Genomic DNA, 22,344 nt, shown 5'->3' on the forward strand with positions numbered 1-22,344 from the left:
ATCGGATCGAGAAAAAAATCAATGTTTGCATACGGGCGTAGCGGTATTCACAGAGTTGGCGGTGTATCTACTGCTGTTGATGATAGATGATAGATCACGAAAATAATATCGCGTTCATCGCGGATATTCGAGCGGAAATCGTATTGCAGTATAATATATCAATATATTCAATATTGTACATTTAATATTCGTAGTTATGGTTAAATATTGTGTACATGCGGTTGTGTATAGTCGTTATTGCTCATCGGGTAAAGCCGTCATTGCGTACTTTTAACTTATTCTTTACGCTGCAAAATACCGTCCGTCCACGGTGTGTACAGGCTTTACAGGCGTACAGCTATTATGATAGCAGTCGCGCGTTTACTATATTTCGCGAACGGAGCGAAAACAGTGCGCGCGTTGCAAGGTCGGTTATTCAAATATATTATACGTGCATTGCATTGTGTTTAATAATGTGCACACACATTACACGTATATTATATATTATGTACGCGTGTGTATTATAATAATGCAGACGCAGAGACGAAGAGAGAGAGAGAGAAAGAGAGAGAAACCTTGAGAACTCGCGGTCGGTGCGTATAATTTATACACGTATATAGATATAATAATAATATTATAATATATTATATACCGCTGCGACCTTATTTTCTCTCAGTCACGATAGCGCGCGGCAGTGAGCAGAGCGCGTACCTAGGTATAATAATAATATTATAAATCGTCGTCGTCGAATATCCTACCCTACCCTCGAGCACCACACCACCGCGACGGCGAGACTTCTATATATGTATAATATTATATTATACGGGGCGGCCGAAAAGCGTATTTCGAACGCCCTCGGGATCTGATGGGTTTGTATGTGTGTGTGTACGTAGTAGTGAACGTCGGGTCGGGGGTGGTCGATAATCCGGCACGGCGAACGAGACGATGTATATAGTATATACATATCGGTATAATACTAATACATCGTATATGTATATAGTATATTATTATTATTATTATTATTATTATAATGCCGACGAACCGAATTAAAATAATATTCCGCCGATTATATTATTATTATTACTGTTTGGCATTTTATTACACTTACCGCCAACCGCTACTACTACCACGCCACCGCACACCGTTATAATAGGCACTATTATTTCGCCAGACTTGGCGGTTTTTATCGCGCGCAGTCATATACATTATATGATTGTATACAGTATATATTATAGGTATACGTAGTTATTACTTATTATACAATATTTTATATTACGAGAACAATGTCGATTTATTACTATTTACATAAGAGGTTGTCTCGTAAGGTTTTATTTTTCCCGGTCCATCGTCAATTTTTAATGGAAAACTTCGAGTCACCTGCAGAGTTCTCCTGGAAGCGTTTCTCCGGCCCACAAATATTTTTATCGGAAACGGTATTACACGTCGAAAGATAGTTAAAAATAATTGTAACGATTTGTATTGCGAATTGGTTTATTTTAGTATAGCTCGTTATAATAGTAATACAAAATAAAAATATAGCTTTCGACAGCCGCTTTTTATTCCGATATAATATATATATGCATAATTAGGTTTACCAGCTTAACAGCACAATCCTTTAAAAGCATTAAATTTATTATTATATATGATTGTATACTCGTATACTTATATGTTTTTATTCCGTCGAAAGGTTATATTATTATATAATAATATTAAAATATTCGATAAAAACCGTATTTATAGTATTCTAGCACAAAAACTTTTTGTCTCATAATGCACCTACCTAATACCAGTTACCACTTCGTACATTAATACGTTGAATCATATACGAGTATATATTATTCTGTACTATGTTAACTATATCATTGACGCTGTGTTAAATCTGTATAAATCTGTTTAATAGAATGTCACTTTTTTTTATTCAGTCGGGTAGTTTGTAGTTAACGTACCTATTATATGGGAATTTATCGTTCTTAATTTTTGTCCTTAATAGAAAATATATCTTTACAACAGATTTTACCTCAGAAAAATATTATATTTTCTCGCAGAATTCTATAATTTCTTCTCAAGATTTAAATGCGCCACTCATTATTTGAACTTAAATAGTCAAAGTTTTTCATCTGATTTTGAATAAATAATAATTACATTTTGGGACACGCCACATACGAAAAACTGATATTAATTAGTTAAAGATTATACTTAATCGCTATATATCTAATCAATTTCTATAGAAACACGAAAACCGATAGTTCAGTCTAAAAGCCTAGAATATGTTATGTATACACATTATATGTGATATAGTTATATAACTACTATAGTAGTAATATAATATCTATTAATTGAAATATTATTCAAAATTTTGCTCGATACTTGACTGATGGTCGACGTGACACGCTTATTGAAAGTCACACTCAGCACTTCTGCTGCCATTATACAGTTACGCCTTTATGATCGTGCTATATAAAAGGTGGTTGAGTTTGTATAAAATGTGTCTTAGCAATACGTGAAGATATATTTAGACATAATATGTGTGTACTTCATATGTATTATTATAATCTTTAACAGAGGGGAACAATTATTATTATATTCGTCCGGGCCAGTGATCTTTTTTACTAACGACAAAAATACGTAAATTGTTTGATGCGTTCTTTGTGCGTGCCATCCGAACGTGAATCGGTAATAATAATATATAATATTATCTACCTATAAGTAATATACTAATATGTATCATGTGATATTATTTATATTAAATTGAGTACATCATTGAATTTACCGGTGTTTCAATTGCAATATCAACTCGTCATTGAAAACAATGTCGCAGATATAGATTAACATTAAACTATAATATTAAATTATATGTATTTATTTATAAATTATAAGTTCAAAATACATACTTACGTATGATAGATAACTAATTTTTGTAATTTGTTATACCTAGTTGCGATTTGTTTTAAAATATTGTCAAAAGAGTATATAATAGTATATAAATATATAGCTATTACATGGTTTAGTCATCGTCGCCGACGTACTTCTACTTAAATAGAAAACTAATTTAGTCGTAACCCCGCGTTTTCAATAAAATATTTGCATGTATTATATTTGCTAGTTTGCTACCCAGGAGTGAAGTTTGGAGCGGAAATGTCAAATAACGACTGCCTGTGGTAAACATAGTAAATACTACTACGGTGTATTTATATACCTTTAAGCGAATTTCGATTCAAGCGCGCTCCGACTAAAAGTTGATTACGTCATAATATTATCCAAAAAGAAAATTCCAAATGAATTTTCATACAACAAAACGCACCAATTTCACTAATTCACTTTCCTCGACTCTATTGATTTTTTTTTTATCTTTTTATAGTGTCATGGGTTCCAAACAAACAAAAGTCTCATCTGAATCATTATATAAAAATTGTTTTCTCTTTCAATCTCTATATCTGTAGTTTCATCGATTCGAAGCTACGAGTATAATCCATACTATAAAGTAATAGTTACCATTTTATGAGCAGTATACCTAATATTTTAATTTTGAAACTCTGCAAAACCATTAATTTACTAACTTATATTTTAAATTTTTTTAAATTTTGTATTTTTATAGACTCCTTATGTACCTTACATATGTCTAAACGTAAAAATAAAATTCACCAATTTTTGTTGTGTATTTAAAATTTAAAAAAATGTAGCAATCGAAGGCAAATAATGATAACTTTGCAATTTTTCGGACGTTTATTTTTTATCGTTGTGATGCGTGTTGACGACGCGCTGTGTAGACAATATTTTCCTTTCAAGAATAATAATTTTATTATATGTCCAAAACGCCGCGTGCACACATCTCGCGCGGCGACGGTGTTTAGTATTTTACACGTTACATAAATATAATTCAATAAAATACGACGACGTAGTGTAATATTATCTATAATCTGTTTATGTTTTGTTTTATTTTTCATAACAATTTTATATATTCGTTCTACGGACAATGATAATATGATAACCTTTGCCCTTTGGGTTATTAGTAAAATATCGTGTTTTGTTTCTTGAGATAATATAATATAATATTATTATAGTAATCTTTCTTATGGCTTTTTATATTTCAAGTAATTCTTATGTATGTCATATATTTTATTGTAAATTGTAATTAACCTTGTTATGATAAAAAAAGCAGTTCGGGAGTTTATTTGGCCGCCGGAGCTGTCAGTTCTATTACACCATTATGTATTTGTATTGCAATAATCATCAAATTTTAGAGTAGTGATATTATTTGGTATTTTGTATATAAATAGTGGGATTATACTATTTTCCTCCAAAATTGAGATTAGGTTTTGCTTCCCTTCAAAAATTGTTTGAACTATATAATATAATCATGTCTATATTTTCCTTTAAATATTAAATTATTTTACATAAAAAAACAATAATCAATATTCGCTCTGAAAACAATTGTTAAATTATTATATAAATATAATATACTTCCTTGTTGCTAAAAATTATGATAATTCAATAAGTAACTATTTATTTCCTAGGAAATGCTATAATATGTTTTATGTAGGTATAAAATTTGTTTTCACCTTAACAATTTTAATGTATTATACATTTATTTGTTTTGAATTTAAATCTGTTATAAAACTGCAGGCTCAACAAAAAGAGATAATTTTTCGGGAAGCAGCAGGTTTAGATAGTATCACAACTGGACCACAGGGATTTTAAAAATTTAATTTCGAAATGAAATGTGAGACTAATACACGTGCCTTTGTGCTAGTAATACGTAACTCAAAATACCATTGTAGTGTGCCATGTGTAAACTAATTTAAACAATAATTAATTTAATAGTAAGAACTTTATTTGTAGTTTTTAATGAAAACCATTTGCGTTATTATTATAATGCATTATTTCTATTGAGCACCAGTCACTGATTCTAATGCCAATCTCGTAGGTATTAGGTATTATCATTTGTAAATTTATTGATTTATAAATATGTCATATATCCAAAAATTGCTAGAAAAATATATAATATTAACTTCTACATAAAACAGCCAGTTTTATTATTGATAGTTCCTATAATTAATATTATTAATAATATAATCATTATTGCTGATAACATTATAAATTATTATGATTGGTTGGTATCGAAAAACCGTGTGCGAAGAAAGTATACACATCAGTGCATATAGGTCGTAATAATAATCATATCGAATATTGCAGTTAGTCAGTAAATTATTACGTATAATAACTTTTGTTAAAATATGACTTTACGAAAGTGCAATACTTCAGTGTATACAAGTATACAATATACCTATACCTATATAATATACTGTACTTTCGTTGTAAAAAATACGTGTTGGATTAAAAAAAGCAGATGATTTCTGCCGACGAGGAGGTATAATATAATATTATATATTATACATATTATTATTCTCATTATTTATATATATATATATATACATAATAAATACAAATAATAGGTGCTATCAATGTGTTGTGGACGTTGCACGCCGCTTCCGACCGATCGGGAAAAAAATAATAAAAACGTGCAATGCCCTCGTCGCCAGCCGCCTCCGCCCACAGATGGTAATGAACCACTCGACGTAAACAACTGCAGCACGTCTGTATAATATTATAATATGTGTATATGATATTGTATAATGGAAATAATATTATAACCCACGTCCGCCCTACTTGTGCAGTAGAAACATAGAAACGTCAGGAAAACGCGTTAATAACAAAAAGATAACTGCATGGCGCGTAATACACGTAAATATATTTATATAAGTCTATATTTATATATGCTAATGATGCTATATATATAAACACTCTACGAATTCGTCACTGTTATTATTGTTATACACGGCCGTGTGTATATTCTGCGAGTAAGCTGTACGTATTATTATGTAATATATATGGGAGAAAAAACTGTAGTATTCGTTTTTCATGCGTTTGCGCGAAATACAAAATATAATATTTATATTATTATTGAGTTTCGCGTATGTGCGATTCCAATCGATTTGAATTACGTTTCGAATAGGTCTGGAACATACGTCATGTACCTATAGGAAAACCAATTTATAAAAAAAAATTCTCAATCATTTTCTATCGTGTGCATGAGGAAAGGATATTATATTATACTATATTGTATTCGTATATATCGCGGAGAAACTCTGTTCGTTTTTGGTGAAACGTTCGGGAGAATATAATAATATACGTTCTGGCGTTGGCAGCAGCGGCGGCGGCAACGACGGTAGTGGCGGCGACGGCGGCGGGTCGATAGTTAATGCGTCTCCCCCTCGTCGTCGCAGGTCCCTTATATTATTTTGGACGTGTTTCCTATCGGTCGGGTACAAATATTTGTGCTACGCCGGTTAGGCATGTGTTGACCTCGTCGATAACCAGTGTGTAGGATCATGTTGATAGTGCGTGTGTTTATAATGCATATATATATATAAACTTATAATATCACGTATATAAAGTCGGTGTGTACGTGCATATAAAATATAATAATGTTTAGAATGACAAAAAAATTACTTGATAGATAACATACTCATTCAATCCAGACGACGATGACGAGATCGTATCCAAAATTCCGCCTAATTACGAGTAAAAGTCGATTCCCCGTGATCCTGTGGGAACGTTTTTTTAAAATTGTTATAAATATTATATTCCACGAAACAATGTATTTATAATAACGTTTTAGAAAACGATTTAATCTGTACGGAAGTACTTAGACACAAGACACGTGAATTTTGGATTTTAAGCTATACGCAAACAACTGAACAATGTGGATGAATGACTGCGCGAGTGTCAGAATGTGGCTGTTTAGGGTTAAATGGACGAAACTATGTTCTATTTAACGATTTGTATACAGAATAACACATACGTCATGATACAAGACTCTTGTACTACACTGGTGGTCGCCGTCGTTCGTTGTAAACGCGACTATAAGTCTAGACATGCAGTAAATGAGTAAACGGGCAACGGCATACACGTAAACAATATTCTAAGTAATGTCCTATATGTATGTATGTACGATAAGTATTCCGAAATTTTTTTTCTGCTTAATACTTGGAGTTAAATTATAATATACAATTTTTAGTTTCGAAAATACATTTGTAATTATATCGACATATAATTGAAAATCTAACTACAAACAAAAATATACACCACACTAATGTGCCTATTATAAAGAGAACAATTAGGTATATTAATATAATAACGTATCGTGCTTGTTTAGTCGTATTTTAGTCGCCTGAGCGAAAATTGTTTTGATTATTTAGAGTTCATATAATTAGATACTGAATTCTACGTGGTATATACGAAAGAAGTATAGAAAAAAACAATATTTTAACAAGGTGCATAGGTACTCAAAGCTGTTGAAAGTTTAAATGATGCTGTTGTGCATCATTATTCATTACTGAATTGCGTGGTTAACATAATATTCTTAGTTTTTTTTAAATTGTGTATATATATATATAAACAGTATAATACGAGTACATTATAAAAATATTTGTTATAGAATGTTAAATTTCGATTTGTTTAATCAAATAGGTACTACCAATTTTTGCAATTATTGTGAACGTTTTATCAGAACAAAACGTGTGTATAATAGTTCACAATACACATATTGTACTCGTAAATAATAATAATTCTTTTTATATTATTCTGAACGTATAACGAAATATACCAGTTAAAATATTCCGAAATCGAATGAATGTTCGATTTTCTGATTCTTCTGCTTTGATTTTTGTGACATTTAATACATCTTCATAATATGATATGACTGTAGAGACTAGGGGGAGTACAGAGACAGTCGTTGCCGCTGTGCTACAAAACAAATATATATATTATTATCATCATTATTATTTTTAGCAACTAGTGCAGCAACTACTATAATAGAAAAAAAAGAAGTATCTTGCGATCTCATTTTCTTTTCTTTTCTTTTTTTTTACGCACACCAGTCACGCGAATATGTCTTTTGTGTCCGACCATGCCCAAGGACACAACTTCAAAGATGTAATATAGTTGAAAGTAGACTCTTCAAAATGTACACGCTTGTCTATTTCCTTTTGGAATTTTCTCCAACAGCCCTGTATAAGTTGGTTTACCTATAATATCATACGAGTATATCGCTGTATCTCATTTCCTTCTCTATGTATATTATATATGTTCGTATAAATTATGTATTTTATAATATATTACACAATATTTATATATTATGCTCGACCCGCGGAGTAACGCGCACAGTACACTATTTGTCGGCGAGACAGACGGATAACTGGGTCACAAGTGTAATAACTAATAAGTAATAACTAATAGTGTCACTTGTGGTTGTTTTTTCAACGATCATTACAATGTTTTTTTCACTCTTCCTTCCTTTTATATTCTTATCATCGTTATTCGTTATGTCAAAAAGGAAAACTCTAATCCTGTCGTTTAGTTCCGGTAACCCCGCAGAAAAACATTTTCCAAACTATATAATAATATAATATTTAATAAATAATAATAATAATAATGGTAATAATGATACAGAATTTTTATTGTTTCAGACGTTTCAGTTGATCCGAGAAGACAAATAATATATTAAGTGGATATCTATTATTATTTTTAAAAATGGCCACGAACATGGACGAACATTTTAGAGTGCATTTTTCAATATCCACGCGGTCCATTTCCATTGCGTTCAGTAAGTACTGAGTTTAATATAATATAATAATAATATGTGCGTGCATGTTGGTAAGCCAACGATGAACTTAGCATAATAATTCCAAGAGGCAAGCAATGATGACATAAATATAATATATTAGTTTGATGTTTAGGGGTAATAAACTCTTCAGTCTTCTCGTGTTAACATGTTATTATAATAAGCCACGGTCTGAAACGTATACCTGCGTAACCATACCTGCGTGGTGGAATATACAATAATATACAATTAAAAACACAACAACAAAGGTTTTTATAAAACCATATACGATGTTTAATTGTGAGTAATTCATAATCGGATGATTGAATAATACTTTATTAGATCATAGTTTACAAATTTAATAATAAATTCGTACATTATTTTAATTACTCAATAAAATATAAAATATCTTCATATATAATATATAAGTGTGTGTGTTTAATTAGTATACATATACCTATACTAAGTTCTTTGGGAACTCTAATAAAGTAATAATCTATAATGTATAAATATTAAATATGTTATAAAAATATTCGTTAATAATGTTTATATGTATCGTGAAGATTGAGTGATGTGTATTGTATAGTTTTGTACTATGCTGCGGTAGTGTACAAAAAACCTTGACGATTATTTTTATTTCACAATTGAAGTATCAAATCAACGTTAACGAGTCTCTCCACTTTAGATAATAGGTACACGATCATATTCAAAATTTAATATTCCGAATTAGTTAATTATTGTAACTCCTTGGTGGTTGGGTAAATTCGATTTAGGTACGTTAAAATTGCAATAAATACAATATATTATACGCCACCACAACGGACACTAGAATTGCATTAATTGAAATTAAACCATATTTTCTGGGATTAATAATTAATTATTTCGTACTCCGTAAATCGAAAATAATATTATACTGTTTCGAATTTGCAACATGAATACATGGGACACGCGATGCATATTAAGTATTGTTCAGCGTCCCATCTAAATATAATCAATCAGATATACATACAAAATATAATGGTATATTGGTTTATGTATTTTTTTGATCACACATTTTTCGACATCTAAGGAGACTAGTCACACATTTTTAACTTTTTAATTTCTTTTAAATTTTTTTGTTATTCACATGGCGAGTAAAAAAATAACATAGGCCCGAATATTTAAATATTATAGGAAATGACATACGCTTACAAACATGTAACGCGATAACCGGTTTCCCGAACTACATTTCAATCGAAATACCTCTATGCACCGCTGCCTAAATTGTTACTCAGTACTTTTGAAAAATTCCTATATAAAGTATATACCAGCACACGACTATTATGCTCAATACTGTATAGATATTATGTGAACCGCGTGTGCATTCACATATACACATTGTACGATGTGTGTACTGTATGGTGTGTTTGTGTGCTAATGATGAATTTTTGTATTGTCACACAAGTATTATAGTATGTTTTCTTTGTTTTTTTTTCTTCCCATTTAATGATTGGATAACCATTATACGTTACTATTATACCATCACGTCTCGACAATGAATAGGAGTTGCGCTTTATGATGACGCGTCGTATCAATATATACATAACAATATTCTATTATATTATGTGGATTCGCGTCCGCGTCGTATAGGTATGTTTATTATCAAAATTTGTTTTAGCTGTCATCGTCCAAAGACAAAATTTATTTATTTTTTTCATTATCTTTTCACCGTCGAGCTTATATAATATTCTAATTATAAACATGTGTATAAATATGCGTGCTTTATGCCTTTTTATAGTCATTTAAAAAACGCAACCGTTCAATTATAATTTATTACACCTACTAGGCAAAACACACCGCACATTTAATGTACGAGTAATATATTATAATATGTATATATATATATATTATAACGCCTTATCCACGTGTATCTTTTATAGATACAATAATAGTATTGTGTGTGTCGGTACGAGACATGCGTACGCCGTAGCGCTAAAAATATGTAAACTAGAAATGCGTTTCAATTTTTTTGTACGTGCAATTATCATAAATAGTTTGCATTGTGCCAAATACAATGCGTACCGACACTTCCCGGAGAACTGTATACAGAGAAAAACCACTTTTCTCACAAAAATCTTCTCAGATACCCGCTTAACACTGGGGCGTGTGGGAGATAAAATATAACATATTATTTATTTATCATCACACGACAAGGGATCACTCTTGTTATAATATAATGTCGTGTGTGTGGTATATGTGCTGTATGTGTGTGTGTGTGTGTATGTGTGTGGGATTTAAATCGTTGCGTTGCTGTCTAATGTCTATATAGTTGGCGGTAAAAGAGAAACGACTGAAGGGGTTTCATATAATATATAAAACATATACACTATACGTCTGTTTGCGCATGTGCAATGTGCATGTGCATAATATATTATAATGTCGTTTTCGCGGTCCACTGCAGGCTCTCTGTTTCACACAGACTATTTTCGACGCATTATCGGACTTGGGGTCCATAACCTCTTCTTTCATATCGCCGTTCGCCTTTTACATCGTATTATCTACTATAAAAATAAATAAATAAAAACGAAAAATACGCATCGTTACGACACGATCGAGTCGCGTACAACGGTAGTTTATTTTATTGTTATGTTTACTGTTATTCTCGGTACGTTTTTTTTTCAGTAATATTATGTGAAATAATTTCGAATATTTCGCAAGTGTATTCTGCACTTGGTGATGCCGCGCCGCGAAGGTGACAAATTTCCATAACTCATACTATATATTTCAAGCCATTTAAATAATAATTAGTGGTTACAATTTGATCAATTTTAAAAATTACGATTTTTAAATTTTTTTTCTTGTGTGACTTTATTGTCAATGGTACAATGTGACACAATATAATATAATGATGTTTTTAGTTTTAACTTTAAAAATTACTACTCACAATATAATATTGTAATGATGTAATATTACATGCATTATTATACTCGTATTATATTTTAAAATGTATAACATTTTATTCAATATACTCTTCTTACTGACTTACTGTATTAAATACTATAGTTGTACAAATATCAAGTATATATCTCAATATATATTTTGCTTTTAAATTTTAACAATATTGCAGGTCATGTATACTGTATACGCGTATTGACGTATTGTAATACAGTATTTAACTATTTAAGTATAGCTATAAAAAAGAAAATCATAAATTTGCGTCTTTGAAATATTTATTATTATAATTTAATAAAATAACCAAGTATGTACATTAATTAGTTCTATGAGTTAATAATTTTAAATTTAAAAAAAACTCGAAACTTTTTTGGTGAATTTTGATAGTCTGTTAAAGTTTTCAGTTTTGTTAAAGGTCATATCAAAAATTATATTATTAAATAGGTACTAAATTATTATACAGTGAAACCTTCCTTAACGGACACCTCTAAATAACGGGCAAAATTACGGTCACCGAGAGTGTCCGGTATTTAGAGGTTTCACTGTGTTACTGTTTGTCCCAACATTTCTACATTACCTACCTTAGTCCTTAAGCTGACTATTATAAATCAATATATTCAAATGCAATTTTTAACAGTACTCAATAAAAATTCAAATCTAATGGTATACATTACTTAAAAAATTATACTGTTAAAAAAACAGCATTTAAATATATTCATTTTTCACGGAGATAAATAGGGTGATACAGGACCTTTGGGACAGCTGTATATAATAAATTAATACAGTGGTTCTCAATATTTTTAGGACCGCCACCCAAACATTCCTCTGAAAATCTATCGTAAGGTCCTAATAATCAAAATTTCTTTATCACATTTATTACTTTATATTATAAAGTTTGTAGGTTTATAATGAATATAATTTTACAAATGTATTTTTAATAAGGAGGTGTATACAAAGTGTATGCTGGTTTCCTGCTATGCTTGATAACAGTACCTTTAAATGTATGTAGATTATGTTTATACAGTATAAAATAACATATAAATATCTTAGAATCTATATAATTAAAAAAATTCTCACGACCCACCAAAAATTGACTTGCGACTGTTTGAGAAACGCTGTATTAATGAAAAACATGTTCTAAATTTTCCCGAATTATTATTTCTGTATTAGCCATCAAATTATTTGTATTAATTTTTTTGTATAACTATAACTATAACACCTGCGTAGAATTTTTTTATACATGCATATTATTATAATTGAATATTTTATAATAGGTACACAAAGTTCTCTACATTTAAAAAAAAAAAACTAAAATACCGTTAAAGTTTTGTATCATTTCTTTGTTGTGTTTAAAATACATTATATTATCTTAACAATATAAATATATTATTTATATGTGTTTTCATAAAAAAAACATTATATATATTATTCTATATTCTATAAAGGTAATTATTTGAAATAACAAGAAAAAACTATCTTCCGTAAACCTATATTGTTAATTGTTCCATATATTGTATATATAATTTATAGTTCATTGAGCAAGTTTAGCGTTTATCATTATGTACTTCAACTAATGCAGTGATAAAGATTTTAATATAATAAAAATAAATTTGTAATTTATAAATTTGATTTATTCATCACCTTGTATACATTTCATTTTTTCAACCATTAGAGTAAAATAATAAATAAAATATGAAAATTGGTGACTGTTTCCGTTCAAATTATATTTAAATGCAGACTTTTCCCTGAAAAATTATCGTTATGTATCTTTCTACGTCGTGTGCAATGCTTCAAAAATATGTTTACATCTTTACGAGTATATTTTAGAGTTAAATGACCTGCATGAAAAACGAAAGGATGCGGCGGCGTAGAGAGGGTAATTACCTGTCGATTTGCATAGTTTTATTTGAATATGTAATTAGGTGCAGTCATTGTTGATTACTATAACGATTACTAACGTTACTAAAATGTCATGGCGCTATAACTGTTATTACAGCTGTTACTGAATAGTATTCTATTATACATTTATAAAATTATAACTATAGTTACTATTATAAATGTATTAAAAATATAACTTAAACATGTAATTATTTAAATATCTTGCCTTTATGAAGTTATCGTGTGATTTTTTTTCAGTAGGTATAGGTACAAAGCAACTCTAATACGCACATTTTCGCTCTGTTTTTAATGTTTCTTATGTACTTACCCGTGATTACGAATTAATAAAAATAAAATATGCACCGGCAGTAAAATTATTATATAATGAGATGATGACTATCGGAAAGGGGATTAAAATATGATTTTTTTAAATTTGCCGATTATAATGTTACAACATAAAATATAATATAGTTCGTGTATATGGAGAAAAAATACCAACCATATTATGAGGAAACTCTCGGTCGTGAAATGTCGCCGTTTAAATTTTAAAAACTCCCTGGGGATTCCAAACTCTAATCGTCGGGACATGTATTATACGGACCCCGCCGGGCGCCGCACATGCGTTTGAGTATAGTAACTATTTACGCAGACCGACATAATTTGTTGGACGGGTTTCACTGTTTGTAAAATGTAATACGTACGTATTATACAATGACGATAATAATAATAATATAATAGTGGTACGATAACAAACGGCGCATGTGTACATCTATATGGACAGGGTATAATGCGTGGGTATATAATATTATATTATACAGAGTGTAACAGAAATAACTGACAAATGTAATTCACCAACTATGTGATTACGTTTGTTTTTTTTAAATTTTAAATATCATATCTTTATATGTAACATGATATAATGATTAATTGATTAAAAATAGTCGTAAAAATTAAGTTTTGACTAGAATAATAATATTTTTACATATAACAGAGTTGGTCAGTTGTCAAATTATTTATGTTACACCCTATGTATAATACATTAATACACCGTCACGCCGTTAATGCCCCGATCCATAGCCTGTACTCAAACAGTTGTTTAATTATTTATTTCAGTTTCAATATTTTTGTATTCGACTTATGATAGTTTACGTTAGTAAATAAATGCCGAGATCCGGAATTATATAAGTGAATCTATATGAGTAGAAATAGAGTTTTTGATGTGGAATCCTTGACATCTTATAATAAGAAACTGTTTAATTGAAAACAGCAGATTCGCGCACGATGCAATTTATGTATTGACGGTTTACATTTTTATTGTTATTATATACTTATAATTATAATATTATATTATATAGTGTGAGCGTATCGTCGAGGTCGCATCTACTGTGTCCTCGTATATAATAATATTATAATATATTATTTTCGCTAGGTTTCTAGGTATAGTATAAGCATATATTTAAAACTGTTGTATAATGCACAAAAACGTGTTACCCTCATCGTCAACTAATTTAATGATTTAAAATAAACAACATAAAATTATCCATCCCTAAATTTCAAATGGACCATTTGTGTCAAAAAAAAAATAACCTGTGTAGGCTAATAAAGCTCATCTGCGTCAAAATAAAAAAGGTATGTTTTTATTGATGACCCTTTTACGCAAAATGTATTATATCTATTCAATTATAGGATAATGACTGAAGTGTGTAAATCAAATTTAAAGATATTTAGATATTTATTTATTTTTATTGAATTTATACAGCCATGAAAATTATGACACGTTATAGTAAAAAAGTACTATAATTAATTTTAGTTTATAAAAATTAACAGAAAGTTATACATTTGGTTAAACTATTTTCAATTCTATATTAAAGTTTCCATTTCTTTTATCAAATATTTATGTCAGACATTTTTTACGATCCTTATGATGAATATGATGAATATGTCAATTTTTAGTAGACGATAACTACATTAAAGAAAATTTGACTCAAAAAGGGATGTCGATAAAAAAGTTTTTTTTGGCACAGAAGGTTACACCCAATATAGATTAGTTTTTTTTTTTTTTTTGACGCAAATTGGTATTGTACATTAATATTTTACAATATAATAATATAATATTTTATCGAACTTTACCCCCGAAAAAGCAATCTATATGTAGTATATCGCCACATTGGGTACCTAATACCTATACAAATGTTTTCGATTTTATTTTCTTCGTCTAGACTCTAGAGCCACTGTCTGTAATGAATTCTGATTGTCTGACGGAACACGGAAAACGTGTTTTTTATGATTATTATTATTTATTCTCGAGCTCGTTATATTAAAACAGCGTTAGAAACATAAAAGATTTTACGACAACAACGCCAATGTTTTGGTGTTGTTATTTAGCCAACTTATTTATTATATTCCGGGAAGAAATCGTCGTACTGGAAAATACATTTTTATTAAAGGAGAAACACAGCGACAGAAAAGATTCCTCTTGTACACTATACCATGATTCATAAAATAATAATACCTAAATCGAGAGAAAAACTGCAACGAAGTGTAAATCCGAAATAATTCATCTCTCCAACAGCGACGGAAACTGCTTCGCAGAGTGAAAATTTCGCGAACGTTACCGGTCTTGTAGGCGCTATTACACTATTACCAGCTTATGCCATATTTAGTGCGCGGGCCACGAGTTAAACCGGTTACTGGTTACTGGTTACTGTTGTAGCCGCCGCCACCGAAGAATACCCGTAAACCCGTTACGATAACTCGGCCGTGACCACAATATAATATTATAAATTATTTCGTATAGATTGTCGATATCGCACAATCATGTACTCCTTGTCGGTGTGCGTTTTAACCGAAACACAAATTTATTCGATTATTTACCTGCTACCTAACTAGCATAGTTCTATAGATCCGCCTGAGATACAATATGATATATTAAATTTGGAAAAATGGTCTTAAATATTAAATATAACTGCAGTAATTTCATATCTTCTGCATTTTTTTGGTTTTTGAGTTCTTATGAAGTATTGTTTTCATTTGGTACGTATATGAATTTAAATATTAGGTTTAATATTAGATTTAATGAAATTATTTTTTGTAGAAATTATAAGAAAAAAGAAAGTATGTTATGACATAATATTGTATAGAAAATTAAACTGCACTGCTTTTTGAAAACCGAGTACAGTTCAAACATTACCTTTTTAAAACCTAGTGCAATTGAACTAAAATGAGTGCAATTTGACCTTATCCAATTTCCAATACTATAATACGTATATAATATGAGTACATGTATAATGTGTATGTATTTATAATTATTATTATATACTATATAATGTATAGTTCAATAGTTTTTTTTTTATTATAAGGAGTAACGACAACAATTGTTGAAATGAGATTACGTGTTTATAAATACGTATAAATAATAATAACACGATAAACCTGAAAATCGTTTGACAGACCTTATCGAATACATACCATTATATTATAGCATTTTTTTTTTATCTGAAATTATTAAGGTTATGGTACCTATGATAAATATAGTGTATTAAATTATTAATTATTATTCATTATAATATAATATTATGTAAACATAATATTATATCGCGTATTCGTATTCAGACTAAATTGTTTTATCAGTCAATATCTTAACATATTATGTCATTTCAAACTTTTCTCAAGTTTAAATAAAAATAACAAATCAATTTAATAACACCATAATTTGACTATTCGTGTAAACCAATGTTAATTTATAATTAAACTAATTACAAGCTTAGACTGTGTGAGTATTTATATTTTATTAATTTATCTTATTTAATTAGAAGACCATTGAGCTTGTCAAAGGTACGTATATATTTTAATGAAACTTTGTTTTACTTTTAATGCTATCTCCTAATATTCTAATTTCTTAATGATTGTGATCAGAATATCAGATCAGTATATTAACTAGGTATAGATATAATTTTTTACCATCATATCAAACATTTTATTAGATTTTTAAACATAACCTAATTTATTCAATTATTCATTTATAATAATCTGTTAAGCGTATCTATATTAATTGTATAAGCCTCGCTCCATGTCACAACGCAGTATAACAGGAAAAGCGCCATTATTGATAGTAAAATACATATCTTCTCTATATTGATAATTCTAATCAAAGCTAAGAAAACTTTCATTACTCACATTCAAGTGATAAATTCTAGTTGAAACATTTATAGTGAAGTTTAACGCTGATTTTCTGTGATATCATCTAAATTTAGCTTTGTATCCTCCTCATAGACATAAAATACATTTTTAATGAAATATTATTGTAATATACCATAGAGGTGCTGTGATAATGGCTTCAATTTTTTATGTAGAATCCATTAAAGTTAAATTAATAAATAAACAAATAATCATTTTTATATTATGTTCCTAGATTTTGTTCCTGCGAGATATTTAATTCGAGATATACCTCAATGCCTTAATTATGTTCAGTGTAAACACTGTAAGCATCGTGTTAAAAAAACTAGTCTAGACGTTATATTACTTTAGCCATATATGTATAGTGTAATCGCACCGATTTTATTTGATAAAACAAAGTTGTAAAAATATTGAATGAAATATCCTTCCTGAGAGGTTTTGTTTATTATTATGATGTAAACTGATGTTATATAATAATATTATATAATAATGTACTGCACACTACTCATAGAACGAAATCTATATTGACACACGGGAACAGTTATTCGATCGTAGTTAATAGTTATATATAGAATTCTTCGTGTTTTCTATTTACTCTTGGAGTCATTATTGTCCTCAAATAATATATAAACTATATTACTTATAAATATATAAGCAAACAAGTATATTATATTTACATACATATAATAAGAATTTTAAATATCGTACTTTTACTATATTTTCGTATATATTATACTCTTAGTGTAAAACAACGGCGATATAAAATTATTATATTATACCATAGGTATATTATAGGTATATTTTATACATGGTGATTATTATATTTTTTTTAACACGATAATATAATAGTAGTTATTATATCGTATCAAGACGTATGTGTATACATAACTACATAAGTATTAAAGTACATACAGACCGATGTCGATTACCCGTAAGTTTTTTGTTACATACGTCGTTTGAACGTCAATGGTAAAAATAAAATGGCTATCGAGAAGGCCGCGTTATACACTCGGTAGACGGTAGGTATATTATTGGTACCTATCTACAGCATATTTGGCGAATTGTCAAGAATGTCTGTTCGACATTCAGATTTTGGATGTCTATACTCGTATATGTAAAAAAAAACTCACCGGACGTTTTCTATATAGGAAAACAAGACTACAGCCGTCACACTATATAATATACCACGCGCATTTGTTTTCTGCAAATAAGTATAATTTAAAAGGATTATACTAAAAGTTTTAACAACATAAATAAAGATTTGCTTTTATTGCCGTGCTATAATATTTAATAAGTTACAATGGGCATTCGAATTAGAAAAAATCACCTCGTGTTTCAATTATCGCGACGAGATACGAAAATTCGAAAACAGCAGTATTATCTCCAATTAGACACTGCTGCAATAATTAACGCTCCAATAATAGAGTTTGAAATACGCATGCTATAAAACTACTTAATATATAACATCAAGAACAGCGTAAATTAATACTAACTTTTTTTCTCGTTAAACAACTGCGGGACGCGGGAGTAGATTATATATGTTTTTGAAATAATATGTATTTTGTTTTAAAATATTTCAATATAATAAGTTTGATACACTTTTACAGTAATACGAGTAATGAGTATACACAATAAAACGCATAAATGTAATTATTTTGTTTTCGAAGTATCAACATAGTAAGATTGTACACCACGAAGTACACTAAGTACAGTATTGCATTATAATATTGTATGATAACGTCGTAATATAACGTTCATATTTATTATTATATTATACATAGTTATATATTTACGATGTTGTTCGTATCGTTACCTATATGTACCTAGATACCTACATATATATATTGTGCCGCAGCGGTGAATATGATTGCATATTATGTATCATGTATGCTTTATTGGTTTTACATCGAAAATGTTTTACAATCACGATGTGTGTGGGTCATGCCTACATAAATAATACCGTCTCAAGTAGTAAATGAAGTGTGTTGTTTTATTTTTATAATTATGGTCTGCGGCAATTAATCGGTGATTGTGCTAATATTTTTTTTTTCGAAACGATTAAAACACAATTAGAATACATTCTTTTCTTCTTCCAGGCCTATTTTTATTATTTTATTCACTGAATAACGTATGTGTACCTAGCTAAAAATGTGTAGGTACTTCTGGCCTCTGGCTCTGGGTAATAGGTAAATAATATAATAGATACGCAATGTAATATGTATGATTCGCGGTTACACTCATACAGTTATACCTAGCAGTCGTACGCAATCATTTGACAACGCATAATGTCGTATTTTATCCAACCAACGATTTGCGTTTTACATAAATCCATATCGTACCATGTCGTAATTATCACTTTTTAGTTTTTTTATTATTAAAACGCATTTTTGACTAATATTTTTTTTCTTGTGGTTTTGTACTAATATTATTGTAAATTTAGGCTTTCAAACTTTAGTCGTGTTCCACTATTCAAATGGACCGTGATCCACATTTTTCTTTTATTCTTATCGTTTATTTGAAAGATAAGTCATTCATGCACGTAGTATACACGTACAGGCCAAGATCGTATACACTTACTCTATCCCATGTATATATCACAACAAAATCTTAATTCTTTTTCATGACTATATTATATTCTTATTCTTATTATAGCTACGTACTTACAGTATTATAATATGTTAATATGGAGTGTAGTACCTATACGATTCCGATCGAGTGTTGGACTGAAAACTCAAAAATCACGTTTCATTTGCTGATGTTGTTTTTCAACTGGCTGGTATAATCAGCTGTAATATATAAAATACAACGTGGTATTATTTTTATTTGTCATAGTTTAATACGTATTTAAATATTTAATTTAATAAGTATTCTATAATTTAAACGTTTTATTTTCTCTAAATGTATTATTGTTATATATTGTGTATATTCCATGCTATATAATGTATGAAATAGGATATGATTTGAATATTATCCCGTTATTGATTTTATTCAAATTAATGTTACGATAAAAATAAAACAAAAACAATAATTTGTATATACGCCGTTTCTGTAACATTTTATCACGGTAAATTTATTATTTAAATAACACACAAAGTTCATTCGTTTTAGATGATAATAATAATGAATATACAATTACAGAAACATGCACGAAAAACGGTTCTATTATTTTTACGTAAAAAATGACTGGTGTTTTTCTATTTGGAAATGCAACCATTTAGTTATATACTATTTAAATAAATAAATTAAAATGCACACATTTCTAACTTTTTTTTTGTTATTAATATTTGTTAGGCTCACATTATTAAATATATAATTATGTTTATCAGGGTAATAGTTATGAATTATTATAGTTGTTACAAAATTTCTTATATAGTAATAGATGAGTAATTAAATTCCACAATCTTATAGGAAAGATTAAATCGTATACGATACACGACGTATAAGTGCTGTTATTGTCAATAGTATAAAATATATATTAAACCGAATAATAAATTTAAAGGAAAGTACATTTCCATTTATTTTAATATAAATTGATTTTTTATATAAGTAGTTGAGTTAATTTATAAGTAACTCCTAATTTTTCAATGAACTCAACATAAAATGTCTTGTCCGAAGTTCGAAATTTGCAGTGCAAATTTTAGAAGTGTGTATATAATATAGTAAATAAATATATAAAAATAAATTAGATGGAATAAAGTTATTCGTTAACTTTAAAATATCGTTGGTATGAAGGTGTCTTCCTGTAAGAAAATCCGAGCAAGAAGAAATCAAATATCAATTATTCTTAAGTTAATTATAAGTAGATATTTTCTGTTTTTAAATTTGAAAATAAAGTAACTGTTGTATTAATCGTGTTATAGAATTTGATAAAAAAAATTAATGTACAAAAAATTTGTTGGTCGTAATTTTATAAAAAAAAAAAATAAAATAAAATAGGGGTTGTATATATTAGTATAATAATATTATTATCATTATATAATGTTCGTATTGCTGTGTGTACAAATGCAACCGTATACGTTCGAACCATATAGCTATACACAAAATTGCAACAGCACACTGTGTACTGCCCTGTCTGCCCTCTTGTAAAATACGTAATTTTAGGTAGGACACATTACCCATCATTATCTACATATTACATCATATAACATTTATTATATATATCCCGAGATTCTCGGTCTCGGACGAGCGCGCCTCGTAGCAATAATAAAACCCACAATAATATTTCCTGAAACTGACAAGTACACACCGCACGACATTGACCGTCGAAAGAGGTAAATAATCAACAAACGAAAATGTCCCATGACGACACGCGACGGTGTTGTAGTCGTCTTATGCTTCGCGTATGGAGTATAGTATATTATATTTTATATCGTAGTTGTGGGATAAAATTGTTGTCGAAAAAAACCGATTTTACGAGGGTGAGTGAAGAAGAAGTAAACGTGACAAAATGCTATGTATTAATGTATGTATACATAAACGCGTAGTCGGCTATTGTCCACAATCGAATGTTTTCGACCTTTTCGTGCTCAATCGTTGCCACCCGTGGTCGAATGCTCTGCTGCAGACAATGCACTTGGATATCACACGTAGGTACGTATTTAATATATGTATTATTCTTTATTGCGGTCTTCCCTCTCGGATTTCGACGACAACAATGGCGCACCATCATATTATTGTATTATTCACTGACCGTACGACGTACACACTAACACTGTAGT

The 22,344-nt window shown here is 29.2% G+C and overlaps 1 protein-coding gene across 2 annotated transcripts in view; it reads left to right on the forward strand.

Moving 5' to 3' along the window:
* Positions 1–22,344, forward strand: part of LOC132930999 (protein piccolo-like) — a 133,574-nt gene that overhangs the window by 62,174 nt on the left and 49,056 nt on the right. For both annotated transcript variants that reach the window (XM_060997160.1, XM_060997162.1), the window contains exon 4: positions 8,508–8,644. The gene's annotated coding sequence lies outside the window, so the exon portion shown is untranslated. The remainder of the gene's footprint in view (positions 1–8,507; positions 8,645–22,344) is intronic.

This window comes from Rhopalosiphum padi, chromosome 4, assembly GCF_020882245.1.
Source record: "Rhopalosiphum padi isolate XX-2018 chromosome 4, ASM2088224v1, whole genome shotgun sequence".
Taxonomy (NCBI): Eukaryota; Metazoa; Arthropoda; class Insecta; order Hemiptera; family Aphididae; genus Rhopalosiphum; species Rhopalosiphum padi.